Raw genomic sequence first — 14,872 nt, 5'->3', positions numbered from 1 at the left:
GGAAACATCATAGTTACATAGTAGATGAGGTTGAAAAAAAGTCATAGGGGCCTAAGCACTAAGCGGCGATAAAAAAAATCACTGTTGTTTATAAATTGCCATTTTTGACAGCGTTGCTATCACGGTATGCAGAAAGCCCTGAATACTGTAGTGCCCACGGTTATTCTAACACAAACAAGTGGCAATCGCCAAAAGATCCAGGTACATCCAGGTACATGCTGGATACATGCCTTAAACTTGCCTTAAACTAGACCCAGCATTTCTGCATTGATTAATGGCCCATCAGATTAACAGCAGGGGTCCCTGCTGTGTTAATCTTATAGGTCATTAGTCAATGCAGAAATGCCTTAAACTTGCCTTAAACTAGCCAGGTTACACCCAGCACATACCCAGAATGTAACCGGGCTAGTTTAAGGCAAGCTTTAGAATACTCGTGGTCTCGTCTGTACCTGTGATAGCAACATTTGCTAAACTGGAGAGTAGCCGGCGACATGCTGATCGTCTCTCTGAAAAGGGCTCAGCTGGTGATTTATTTCTGCTGCAGGGTCCCTGCGCAAATCTCGTGAGAGAATAAACATTTTTAATATAAAATATAATACTCGTGTATTGTAGCAGGGGGTCTCTGGAGCAGAACCGCGTTGATTTGCGGTCCGGGGACCCTCTGCTTCCCGAGATACAGGCCCCGTTATGAGGTGCTGTTATCTCCTATGCATTTAAATGTCCCGCGTCACGTGACTGTGGGAATAAAATGCATAGGAGAAACCGGCACCTCATAATGGGGCCTGTATCTCGGGAAGCAAGGGGTCTCCAGATGTCAAATCAATGCGGTTCTGCTCCGGAGACCCCCTTGCTACAATACACTAGTATTAAAACCCAAATCAAAAATTGAAACAAATTCTTTACCGTAGCGGGTATCTGCTTTTAATGAAGCTGCTTTAATGTAATTTGTATTACTAGTGTGCAGGAGCAGGGGGTCTCCTGTGCTGAACCGCTTTGATTTCTGCCTCAGAGACCACCTGCTTTCCAAGTTACAGGTCCTGGTATTAGACATCGGGGGCCAGTATCGCCACCATTTTTAAATCAACCGCGTCACATGACCAGGGGATTTAAATAATGAAGGAGAAACCGGCACCCTATATCTGGACCTGTAACTCGAGAAGCAGGGGGTCCCTAAGGCTAAAATCAATGTGGTTCATCTCAGGATACCCCCTGCTCCCGCTCTATTAATAAAAATTTAATTTAAGCAGCTTCATTACCTTGGCGGATATACGCTAAGGCAATGAAGGGGTTAAGGCACAATAGCAGGTTTATTGAGGGCAGATGGGGTGACTGAAGTGGATACTTGGCCCTTCATTTGCCATACCCCCTCTGCCACCAATAAACATTACAATATGTACTAACCACCAATACACAAACCACTCACCTCCATGTGCCCCCACATGAAACCATCATTTATTTATTTTTACACAGGATTGATAACAGAGGCCGGCGGGGGTACCCAGGTGGTCCCAGTGGGCCCCACAGGAGTCCCCGGGTGGCCTCACTGGTGTCTGGGGGCCCTCGGGTGGTACCCACAGGTGTCTGGGGGCCCTCAGGTGTTCCCCGTTGGTGTCCAAGGGTCCTTGGGTGGTCCCCGTGGGTGTCCGAGGGTCCTCAGGTGGTGCCCTTATCCCCCAGGCACCCACTGGGACCACCTGGGGATCCCCGCCGGCATCTGTATCAATCCTGTGTAAAAATAAATAAATGATGGTTTCATGTGGGGGTGCAATCTCGGGTGATTGGGGATAGACATCTCAAATATAATTAACTGAAATAACATGTGACTGTGATCTCTTTATAGTCAGAGATTGCTGATCTGAAGAGGAAACTTGCAATATTGAGGGACATTGACAATCTTGAAAGGGGGTTAGTGCTCTCTGAGCCGCCCTTGCTTCGACTAGTGGTGCAGATGGTGGCGCTGTTAGTGAGGAGCTGGTAGGTAGCTGGGTAACAGTTAGATGGGGAAGCAGGGGCAATAAGGAGAGGCCGGACAGTTCTGAGCTGTCCCAGCCCAATAGATTTGCCGTGTTGAGTGAAGATATTGGGAGTGTCAGGGCAGAAATGGCAAGGCTGGGGGAGACTGATTCCTCTAGCAAGCAGCCAGGGGAATAGTTCTTCAAGCACAGAGGGGACTCAGGATGTTCAGATACAATGAAAGATTGTGGTGGTAGGGGACTCCATTATTAGGAAGGTAGATAGGGCAATCTGTTGCCGTGACTGCATGAACCAAACAGTTTGTTGTCTCCCAGGTGCTCGAGTTTGGCACATTGTGGATTGGGTAGACAGATTGAAGGGAGGGGCTGGGAATGACCCGACGGTCTTGGTATATGTTGGCACCAACGACAAAGTTAAAGAAAGATGGAAAAGCTTTCTGAAATACTACCAGTGCCATGCGCTACCGCAGGGAGACAGTCAGAGATTAGGGATGGAAAGTTTTGGGTTTTTAGAGCACTAGAACTCCATTTCTGCGAGGTGCCATCTTTATTCTAGAGGCGGATGGCACCTCAATGAAGAGGGATCTTAAAAAGGTTGGAGGATATTTAAAACTAGGATGGAGGGGGGGGGGAATGAAACAGATAACGAACTACAGGAAATAGAATAGATGAGGTAACAAAGGGTTATGGTTGTAGAATGGGGGCAAATGTGAGTTTGACAAGCAGTGAGACACTCATAGTAAACACATATAATACTAGAAAACTTCTAAAGACTAAACCAAGTGGGCGCAAAAAGGAAGGAGAAGATAAGATAAATAGTACAGGCTGAAAAAAAACTTAAATGCATGCTTGCTAATGCAAGAAGCCTGACAGATAAAATGGGGGAGTTTGAATTAATAGCTACAAGGGAGCAGTATCATATCATAGGCATTACTGAAACATGGTGGGATGAAACTCATGACTGGGCAGTTAATTTAGAGGGTTATTCCCTTTTTTGGAAGGATTGAGCAGAGGAGGTGGAGTATGTTTATATGTTAAACCGGATCTAAAACCTGTTATAGAGGAAGATGTTTATGAAGGGAATTATGAAAATGTAGAGACCTTGTGGGTAGTAATTAGCAGTGGAGGTAAAAGTATAAAGAAAATGTTTGTAGGGATATGCTATAAACCACAAAATATCAGTGAGGTTGATGAAACTAAAATACTTTTGCAACTGGGGAAGGCATCAAAACTAGGTCATGTTTGCATAATGGGTGACATTAATTATCCAGGCATTGACTGGGGCAATGAGATTAGCATTATAGCAAAAGGAACAGGTTTTTGGGGTGCTTAAAGACAATTATATGACCCAAATTATTGAGGAACCAACAAGGAGAGGGGCAATACTGGATTTGGTCATATCAAACAATGTAGAAGTAATTGCAAATATTCAAGTCTTGGAACATTTGGGTAACAGTGATCATAACATGGTCTCATTTGAAATAAATTATCAAAAAACAGATTACTTGGGTTCAACAAAGACCTTAAACTTTAGAAAGTTAGATTTAATAAACTGAGGACTAATCTACAAGTAATACATTGGGATAATGCTTTTGCAGGGAACAATGTAGAAGATAAATGGACAGTCTTTAAAACATTATTAGAAAAGCACACTCATCAGTGGGTAATAAGTATAAAAGAAATAAGTCAAAACCAATGTGGCTAAATAAACCGGTAGGGAAGGAAATGGAAAAGAAGAGGCAGGCGTTTAGATTCTTTAAGTCAGAAGGGATAGAGGCATCGTATCAGAATTATAAGGAATGTAACAAAAATCAATTAATCAAATTAGCAAAAATCAATAATGAAAAAGGATTGCAATAGAAAGTAAGAACAAACCTAAAAAGTTATATAAATACCTTAATAACAAAAAAGAAGGAAAGAAAATATAGGACATTTTCAGCGTGAGATGGGCATTCAGATTATTGGAGATAAGGGAAAAGCAGAGGTATTAAACAAATTATTTGCCTCTGTGTTTAACAGGGAAGAATTAATTTCAATTGTAGTGCCGCAGGAGGAAGCCTCAACCTCCATATTAATGAACAATTGGTTAACTGAGGATAAAGTTCATAGACAGCTTGAAAAAATTAAAGTAAATAAGGCACCTGGCCCCGATGGCGTACTGTACATCCAAGAGTTCTCAAGGAGTTAAGTTCAGGAATAGGCAAACCATTACATTTAATATTCAAGGACTCCATTTCCACTGGCTCAGTACCACAAGATTGGCGTAAAGCAGATGTGGTGCCTATATTTAAAAAGGGAACTAGATCACAACCATGGAATTATAGACCTGTACGCCTGACTTCAATAGTGGGGAAACTACTTGAAGGTTTAATATGGGATAATATTCAGGAATACCTAATGGAAAACAAAATTATTAGTAACAGTCAGCATGGATTTATGAAGGATAAATCATGCCAAACTAACCTTATTTGTTTCTTTGAGGAGGTAAGTAGGAATTTAGACCACGGTAATGCAGTTGATGTGGTCTACTTAGATTTTGCAAAGGCTTTTGATACGGTTCCACAAAAGAGGATGGTGTACAAAATAAAGAAAATTGGACTCAGTAAAAATATATGCACCTGGATTGAAAACTGGTTCAAGGACAGAGAACAGAGGGTTGTTATAAATTAAACTTTTTCAGATTGGACTATGGTCGTCAGTGGAGTACCTCAGGGATCGGTACTGGGACCACTGATTTTTAATTTGTTTATTAATTACCTTGAGGTTGGCATCGAGAGCAAAGTCTCCATCTTTGCTGATGATACTAAATTGTGTAAGGTAGTATAATCAGAGCAGGATGTCATTTCTCTCCAGAAGAACTTGGAGAGACTGGAAACGTGGGCAGGTAAATGGCAAATGAGGTTTAATACAGATAAATGTAAGGTTATGCATTTGGGATGCAAGAATAAAAAGGCGACTTACAAATTAAATGGAGATACTGTATATTGGGGGAATCCTTGATGGAGAAGGATTTAGGAGTGCTTGTAGACTGCAGGCTTAGCAATAGTGCCCAAAGTCATGCAGTAGCTACAAAGGCAAACAAGATCTTATCTTGCCTTAAACGGCCAATGGATGGAAGGGAAGTAAACATAATTATGTCCCTTTACAAAGCATTAGTAAGACCACACGTTGAATTTGGAGTACAATTTGGGGCACCACTCCTTAGAAAATACATTATGGAACTAGAGAGAGTGCAGAGAAGAGCCACAAAATTAATAAAGGAGATGGACAATCTAACTTACGAGGAGAGGCTAGCTAAATTAGATTTATTTACATTAGAAAAGGGGCATCTAAGAGGGGATATGTTAACTGTATACAAATATATTGGGGGACAATACAAGGAGCTTTCAAAAGGATTATTCATCCCAAGGGCAGCACAAAGGACTCGGGGGCATCCCTTTAGGTTGGAGGAAAGGAGATTTCACCAGCAACAAAGGAAATGTTTTTTTATAATAAGGGCAGTTAAAGGTGGAATTCATTACCCATGGAGACTGTGATGGCAGATACAATATATATCTTAATATTCATCTATATTTTCATCTATACGATCATTCATGTCTTGCAACCAACAATGCTCTTTAAATTTAAATGATGCACTATTATCACTGAAAGAAAGATAATCATGATTTTAACTAATTGTCCATAAAGATTGTAAACTTTTTGGAATATCATTATTGACCAAATCCTGACGATTATCAACAATATCTTTTTGACCAAAAAATCTTTTAAAGGGCAATTTTCAAACATATCTGTGGAGATCCACAACTGTGTCAAACAATTTGAAATTAGAGTCAGTTGCAAACTTTAACCCTTTATTGAGCACTGAAAGTTCAGCCTGGGTAAGGATAGTCTGAGAGGTTGATAATTCCTGTGCAGGCAGTCCTCGGTTATCCGACACAATGCGTTACTCAAAATGGTGTTGTAAAGCGAAACGTTGTAAAGCGAAACACGCTTTCCCAAAGGAACACTGTTTAAATGAAAGGTTCCGTTCCTGAAGGCATTTTTAACACTAAAATACACCAAATATTTTATGCAGGCAATAAGATATGCAGCACACACATAAATTATATAGTGTATATACTGTATTATATATAAAATAACATAATAAATAATATATTAAATAGTATACAGTAATATAATATTATATAGTATAAAATTATATATATACGCTCTTACGACGCTTTGCAACGTTGTTTATGTGAATGTGTATATATATACACACATACACAACGTTGCAAAGCATTGTAAGAGCGTTGGATAAGCCATTTTGGCACTGTAAAAATGAATATAGGTATGCATTGCACAGCGTTGGATAAGCCATTCGTTGTAAAGCAAAGCGTTGTAAAACGAGGACTACCTGTATCCTCAATTAAAAAAATATTTTTCCTCTTTTGAGGATTTCCTCTGCCTTCTCTTCTGGCTTCTCCTTGTCCGTTTGTATTCCCCTGGTTTTTTGAAGATCCTGAATAGGTTCTGGTTTCGTACTCTTTACCTCTATGTCCATCTTGGTTCTGATGTCCGCTGCCATAGTATCCCCCACGTTGTTAATTCTGATGGTCACGATCTTGAGTTCCTATGTGATGGCATGATGTGGCTTGGGAGAAAGGATCACAATCAGAGAGGTCAGACTCACCACTTGCTGAGTGGGTAAATGAAATGTTCTTTTTTAATATAGACTTATGTTTTTGCCCCTTTGATTTGTTAGGTTTATGCGTAGTAGATGAATTACATTTCCTAAATGGCGCGGTTTTTTGCAAAGCATAAACCTGATTATGAATGTAGTCCTGTCTGTCCCTCTTGAATTTGACATGCTTTTTTAGCATTATTTCTTTCTCCATTGAGCTGAAATTTCTGGATAAAGCTTGGTCTAAATCATTGAATTCCTCCATATCATACTGATGTAATTCTGTTTGTAGTGATTTTATATCTTTTTCTAAGCCTAGTTTTTCTTTAGACTTCAGTTGGATGATTAATTCCATCAGTTTAAAGGAGCAACTATTAAGAACCTCTTTCCATATTGTTTCAAAGTCCGAATCAGTGAAATCAAAAGTAGGAGACTTTTTTTATACGTAGTCCTTTTGGGATTCTCTGTGATTTAACATAATTTTGTAAAGTTACTATGTCCCACCAGATACGTACATCAGTGGACAAATATTTCTCCAAATTTGAGAATTGTACTTTCAAATCTGACAAATCCTCACAATTGGATTCCAGGGCATTGTCAAAAACTTGTTCAGACTTTCGTGCTCGTTTCGAATTATCTGAGCAATTAAAGGCATTTTGAATTGGACTATCAATTTCATTCTCACTTTCTGTTGTATTGAGATCCATTATGTTTGTGTATGAAAAACATACTGTATATACAATTGTTGTAAAGTGAACAACAATGGACAAGCTAATGGGATTAAACACGCTCTCTTAATCCAAATGTGCGAAAACTGTCTGTATGAGCTACCTCACAACCAAAGATCAGATAATAAAAAACACTGTGTTGTACTCTAAAAAAAAAAAAGAATTCTTAGTTCTTTGTGTTAATAAAGTTTTCAATTTCGAAGTTACGACTCATGCGCGTTGACGTCACAGTTCCCACATCATTTTGAGACTCCAGGAAGTAGAGGGGATTGAAGACATTGGCGTCTCCGATGGAGCCCAGGCACAGAAGAGAGAGAGAGATCCTCCAGGTTCCGGTTGTCGGCGTAGACCATTAGATCAAAATGCTTATACTATTCTAGCACCATGTGAGTGTATTTCGATTATCTTTTTCATATATAAAAGGGCCATTTCAGACTATGCTATGTCTGGTTTTTACTTACCTTATGAGGGTTCCGTCCACACATGTTCCTTGATCATCACATCCTGAAGCATGGCTGAGAAAGATACCTTTACGTGTAATGTGAGAAATTGGATTTTGTGAGTAAAATTCCTATAGGGATTGGAAAGATTTAACCCTATAACGTTCAAAACATATTGCACTATTGGATATATGTTTTTTATATGTGCGCTCCCCATCAACGTGAAGAGCAAAAGAATACCATTTGGATCGAGGAGCAATCCACGTCTGGGTTGTAGCTGCACACCGAATCTGTCTGTATATATATATATATATATATATATATATATATATATATATATATATATATATATATATATATATATATATATATATATATATATATATATACTGTATATACAGGCTTACCCCGGTTTAAGGACACTCACTTTAAGTACACTCGCGAGTAAGGACATGTCGCCCAATAGGTAAACAGCAGCTCACGCATGCGCCTGTCAGCATATCCTGAACAGCAATACCGGCTCCCTACCTGTACCGAAGCTGTGCGCAAGCGGGGAGACTATAGAGCATATTACAAATGCGTTATTTCAGTTATGCACGTATATGATGATTGCAGTACAGTACATGCATCAATAAGTGGGAAAAAGGGAGTGCTTCACTTTAAGAACATTTTCGCTTTACATACATGCTCCGATCCCATTGTGTACGTTAATGCGGGGTATGCCTGTATATATGTTTTTTTTATATTTTTTTATATTTGTATTATTTATATTTTTTTATATTTGCACGTTCATATTATGCACAAATTTTAATTCATTTATATGTATTCACATTTATTATAATTCACTAACTCCACGTATGAGCTTTTTATGCTAAAACAGTTAGCGCCACTTAGAAAACTTGATTCACTTCCTCACAAAGTGCCTTAGGCTTGTCAATATACTGTAGTTATTATGGAAATTCATAACTGAATCTGTGATTAATTTATATATACTTTGAATATCCATCATCATATTTCATGGGTATCTAAGTAGTGCTCCTTTTCTCCCATCTCTAGATGACAATGACTGTTAATATTTTATTATCCACCTCAATTATAATATAATAACATGAAGCACACACTATGTGTGTTAAATAACTATTTAAAAAGGCAGGGGACAGGGAAAATAGAGGTAAGGCACAGATAAGTACAGTAAAGGCCACTTAAATGTCATGACCACAATGTTTGCAAACATTGTAAGGAAAACTTTTAACATTATTTTTTAAATGCTTACAGTACTATATATGCCATATTTATGGTATAATCATCTAGTTGTAACCTACTAAACATAATAATGGCACTATCCCAATCTGATTCAATCTGCTACTGTGAGTATTCTTTTTCCTGATTGAACAGATAGAGATTGCCAAAAGTAAATGAAACGTTCACATAGATTTCTATTTTCAGCAAGTACTCATCAAGAACTATAATATATAGTAGTCCATAAAGTACAGTAGTGCAAAAAGCTTACATTAATGCATTAAACTACAGATGTACTGTAGCAGAGGTACTGTAATTGTTCCCTTGATGGCAAAGTTTTGGAATGATAAATTGTGCCAGATCTGTCGCACTACATTCAAAGTGGAAATATGGACTCTGTATGCAATTTGCCTAGTGAAGAATCCTTATGAAGTCCCTATTGAGAATTATAGTGTATGAAGTTAACATAGCAGTACAGTTGGGCTTGAATTGAGGTTTAGTTAGGGATATATATATATATATATATATATATATATATATATATACAGTGTTCGACAAACCTATACATTTGCTCGCCCCGGGCGAGTGGATTTAACATCGTGGCGAGCTGCTATTGGCCCAAGCAGCACACAAGTGGTACTAGGTGGCGAGTAGATTTTTTTGTTCGGCGAGTAGATTTTTTGGTGATTTGTCGACCACTGTATATATATATATATATATATATATATATATATATATATATATATATATATATAAAAGAACTTTAAGCGCTACAGTGAAAATTACCTATTGTGCGTATAACCACAGTGTATAATTATCAATTGCATACAACATCAACCAATATTAAATAGATAAAGGGGAGGTGCACCCCAAATTACCTGTCCCTAAAACAAATGCAGCCAACAAGGTCCACGACCCCAAAAAGTGCCGAGTAGAAGAGTATATGGAAGACTTACCCTGGCGCAAATGAAAGAACATGGGAGAGGGAGGAAAGAAAACATAAGGTAGTATGTCTAATCAAGTGTCACAAACAGATGGTAAGAGATACACTCACCCTTAGGTGGTTAATAAGAGCCTTTGACAAAGTCTCACGAGGAGACGAAACGCGTAAGGACGATGACACAAGTGAAGTCATCACTGGTGGACCGGAAGTGGGCTGGTCGGATCCCCCACTGTTCCGGTTTGCCTATGCACGGAGCGTGTGCAGCCCTGGTTCCTCTGTCACGAGCATACAGGAAGCCTCCCTGCTGGCACAGTTTGAGGAGGAGGACTAACCGAGTACCAACACCGCTGATGATGCACGGGATTTACCGTGATGTCTGCAGCACTTTGTGATATGGTATCACTAAATGCCTGATTTTACACTACTTTTGTGAGTGAGCCTGTTTCCCTCTTACCTTTTTATATTAAAGTGAAAACAGTATCACACTATGGGCCGTGCGCTTTCTCTTTCCTTTTTTCTATAGGTCTTGGAGCTGGTTCTCCCTTCTGAACGCAGCCGGAGCCCGGATTTCTTTTGGACTTTATCCATTGATAACTCAAAAGGGACTGGTATCTCACGATTCTTTTTATTTTGTGTGTCATTTGTTATATATTCTAGTTAATGTGCTTTTTACAATTCATCATATGTAGATATATTTAGCTAGTGTTGGATGTTTATATTTATTTTCATTTAATAGATCTTACATTATATTTATCAGTTCTATTTTTGGGTATACAGGCGCAGCTTGTATTTTTCTTTTTATATATATATATATATATATATATATATATATATATATATATATATATATAGCTAAACCCCCTTATAACACTGTGCTTGGGATTCAAAGAATCACATCGCGTTATAAGTGGATCGCATTAGAAATAATGTGCAATTGTATGCATTGTACAATAAAGTACTTAAGATACCAATAATCGTGTTGTAAAGTATTCATCAATATGAAAAGTGGGAGCCATGCTTGCATCGCATTATAAGCGAATTCGCATTGTAATGGATCGCATTATAACGGGGTTGAGCTGTATAAAAAGTATATATTTTTTTTAACGCGCTGGCCTGGCAATGCAATAAGCACATTACTGCATGCAATGGCACACAAAACAATTTGTACATTGATGTGAGAATATTGGTATTCCCATTGGTACAGTAGAACAAAACAGTAATTGTGCATATTTAAAATACAACAAGCTCTTATATTTGATCACAACACATGTTTTATAATTTAAAAAAAAATTATGTTAGGATGAAATACTTAATGACACATCCATTTTTCATACATCAGTGTTTCTTTTCACAATAACAATGATGGAAATATTAGGTCGAATTCATAAAGTACTGCTATTTAAATTGATTCCAGGCTCCCACTGTATTTTTCAGTAACAAAACATCTACTCCGTTTTTCTTGATAAAAAAGTATTTTATGTTAATAAACATTTCAGATCCCATGAGCCTGACAAAAGTAATACAAATCAACTTGGTAATTTTTCTTATTAAATTGGACCCACCAAATTAGCATTTGCACGTCATACCACTTTCTGCTAATTTGTAAATGTGTTTCTCTAGTAGCAAAGAGAAACCACTAATGTCTTCATGTACGGTAGTTACAGTATCTCCCATAATACTCTCCTTCAAATTAGACAACTGCTTAAAAGGGAAGCAGTAAAAAAAAAAAAAAAAAGGACAAGCAATTGGAAGTTAGAATGATTGCAGATTTCTGCTGCTGTGATGACTTTTAATAGATTATTGTTAAAGGTTTTCATCGATATTTTTCAAGCGCTTTGAAGACTTCACAAGTCTTTACATATGCTATGAACCAAACAGTAAAATAACATTAATTACACAAATACATTTTTATAGGATATGTTGCTACTGTATATAAAACAGTGGACAAGCGGCTACAAAATGGGGATATATGCTGTATATAATAACCGGAGCAAAAACCGGGTTGGGTGGATAAGTAGTGCAGCTATATAATGTGCAATAGTAATTGAGAGCAGGAGGAGACGTATAAAGGGATAATAATAATCAAGTACAAATGAGGAAAGTTTTCTCTTTTTGGACATTTTTTTATGTAGTCGGATAAATTGTTTTTAGCCACTTTTGGCTGGTGAGTTTTCCCCATTTTTTGTTTGGAGCGGCAGTCACTTTGATATATTTTTTGTTCTGTAAATAAATCGGAACTGTTTGTTTGAGCCATAATTTACATTTCAGACCTTGCTTGGCATCAGATGTTTTCTTTGCTCTTCCATGTCAAGTGATGTCAATGAGGGTTCACTGTGAGCACTGTTAATAAACCTCTTTTTGTCATTATCATTACATAGTCTCAAAAGCCAATTTGCTTTCTGTAAAGCTTCTGCTCACATCTCTTCTGCTAATGAAGCAAACCGAATATTAACATGTTATGCAATTTCTCTCATCATTTGGTTGCTTTAAAAACTGTGGTTCCTATTAACACTTATTGTTTTGACCACACTCCTGTACATAAGGACCATTCACAAAATCTAAATAATCGAGCATGATTGACATATTAGTGGCAGAAATATTTAATTAAACGTATTTCCTTATTTTGCAATTTCTATTCAAGACTCATGAAACTACTGAGTATTTGACAACTTGCCTTGTGATTAGGTAATGTTTTGTCTGGCAAAATATTAAATTGGAATGCTGTGGCTCCAAAATATGAACTGCAATGACATACTCAAAATGTCAAACAGTGGTTAGAGGCTTTCTGTAAATAGAACATATACCGTAGCAAAACCAATATTCATTCAAGAAATCTCTAAATAGATGCTTAAAGCTGCAGACCAAACAATATTCTATGTGTTTTTATTTTTAAGAACTCAATTCTGTACTATGAGAAAATTCTTGTAGCATTAAAAAAAAATGCATGGCATTTTTTATGTATTATAATGTAACAAGATTTTTGTTTCTATAGCAACCATTTACAAAGTCACATCCCCTTTCTCTTCTGAAACGGACTCTTGCACACCCCTTTTTGAGCCCGGCCCTCTCTCTTGCAGTGCACCAATTGTATCTAGTGAATGCCTGGTCACATGATCTTCCCTATAACCCAGAATTGATCAAAGAGGATCCAAAGTTCCCCAATGCTGCACTCAATACGTAGTGAATTTTATTTATTAGGACTCTCTTGATCCTTCATATTAGTATTCTGACAGGCGATCATTATAGATCTAATTAGATCAGCTATTTAAAAACCAAAAAATAATAAAACTTTAATTACATCCAAAAATATTTTTAAACAATGAAATTAGGTGCATGGCATTTTTTATGTATTATAATGTAACAAGATTTTTGTTTCTATAGCAACCATTTACAAAGTCACATCCCCTTTCTCTTCTGAAACGGACTCTTGCACACCCCTTTTTGAGCCCGGCCCTCTCTCTTGCAGTGCACCAATTGTATCTAGTGAATGCCTGGTCACATGATCTTCCCTATAACCCAGAATTGATCAAAGAGGATCCAAAGTTCCCCAATGCTGCACTCAATACGTAGTGAATTTTATTTATTAGGACTCTCTTGATCCTTCATATTAGTATTCTGACAGGCGATCATTATAGATCTAATTAGATCAGCTATTTAAAAACCAAAAAATAATAAAACTTTAATTACATCCAAAAATATTTTTAAACAATGAAATTAGGTATATACAGTAGAAAGTTTTAAAATCCTCATAGTGATGTGGTTAAAAATCTCAATTATGGCTAGCGATCACTTATATACATCTATATATCTCTTGCAATATTACAATGCCCAAACGCATAATAGCGTAATCAATTGTATATTTTATCCTAGATCATGCCCTTGTAATTATTAATTCAACTCCTGACAAGTATACAGTGAATCTGTACTTAGCTCACAGCATATTAAGTTGTATACTTGCATTGCTATAGCACATCTGAGTAAGTATACAAGATCTAAACTAAATATTCTACACTTGACATATATTATTTATTTTATTTATTTATAAAATGTTTTACCAGGAAGTAATACATTGAGAATTACCACTCGTTTTCAAGTATGTCCTGGGCATAGAGTTAAGATGACAAATAATACATGGTTACAAATACATAGTTTCATAAGTGAACAGGGTATACATTATATAAAAGACATAGCATGCACAGTTAAAGATAATCTATATTATAGGCGTATGTACAGTAACAGTTACAGACCAGATTAAATGTGAGACAGCTTTAGTTTTAAAAGAATTTAAACTGGTGATGGCTGTGAGAGTCTCCGGTAGGTTATTCCAGTTTTGGGGTGCACAGTAAGAGGAGGAGCGGCCAGCTTCTTTGTTGAGCCTTGGGATCATGAACAGTCTTTTGGAGTCAGACCTCAGATGATAAGTGCTGCATGTGGTAGGGGTGAGGAGCTTGTTCAGATAGCTGGGTAACTTGCCCAGAAAGTATTTGAAGGCAAGACAGGAAAGATGAACTTTGCGCCTAGATTCAAGTGATGACCAATCTAGTTCTTTGAGCATTTCGCAGTGATGTGTGTTGTAGTTGCATTGGAGAACAAAACGGCATATAGAATTGTAGAGGGTGTCAAGGTTGCCAAGGTGGGATTGGGGTGCCGAGCCGTATACTGTTCCCCATAGTCGATAATTGGCATTAGCATCTGCTGTGTGATACGCTTTCTGACCAGCAGACTTAGAGAGGATTTGGTCCTGTAAAGTACACATAGTTTGGCATAGGTCTTGGATGTCAGGATATCAATGTACATCCCAAATGTTATGTGGGAGTCAAACCATATGCCCAAGTATTTAAAACTAGTAAGAGGAGTTAGGGTGGTGTTAGCATTGGTTCTGATCT

This window comes from Ascaphus truei, chromosome 5, assembly GCF_040206685.1.
Source record: "Ascaphus truei isolate aAscTru1 chromosome 5, aAscTru1.hap1, whole genome shotgun sequence".
Lineage (NCBI taxonomy): Eukaryota > Metazoa > Chordata > Amphibia > Anura > Ascaphidae > Ascaphus > Ascaphus truei.
The sequence above is the reverse complement of the archived record's forward strand: the minus strand, read 5'-3'. Positions refer to the sequence as shown.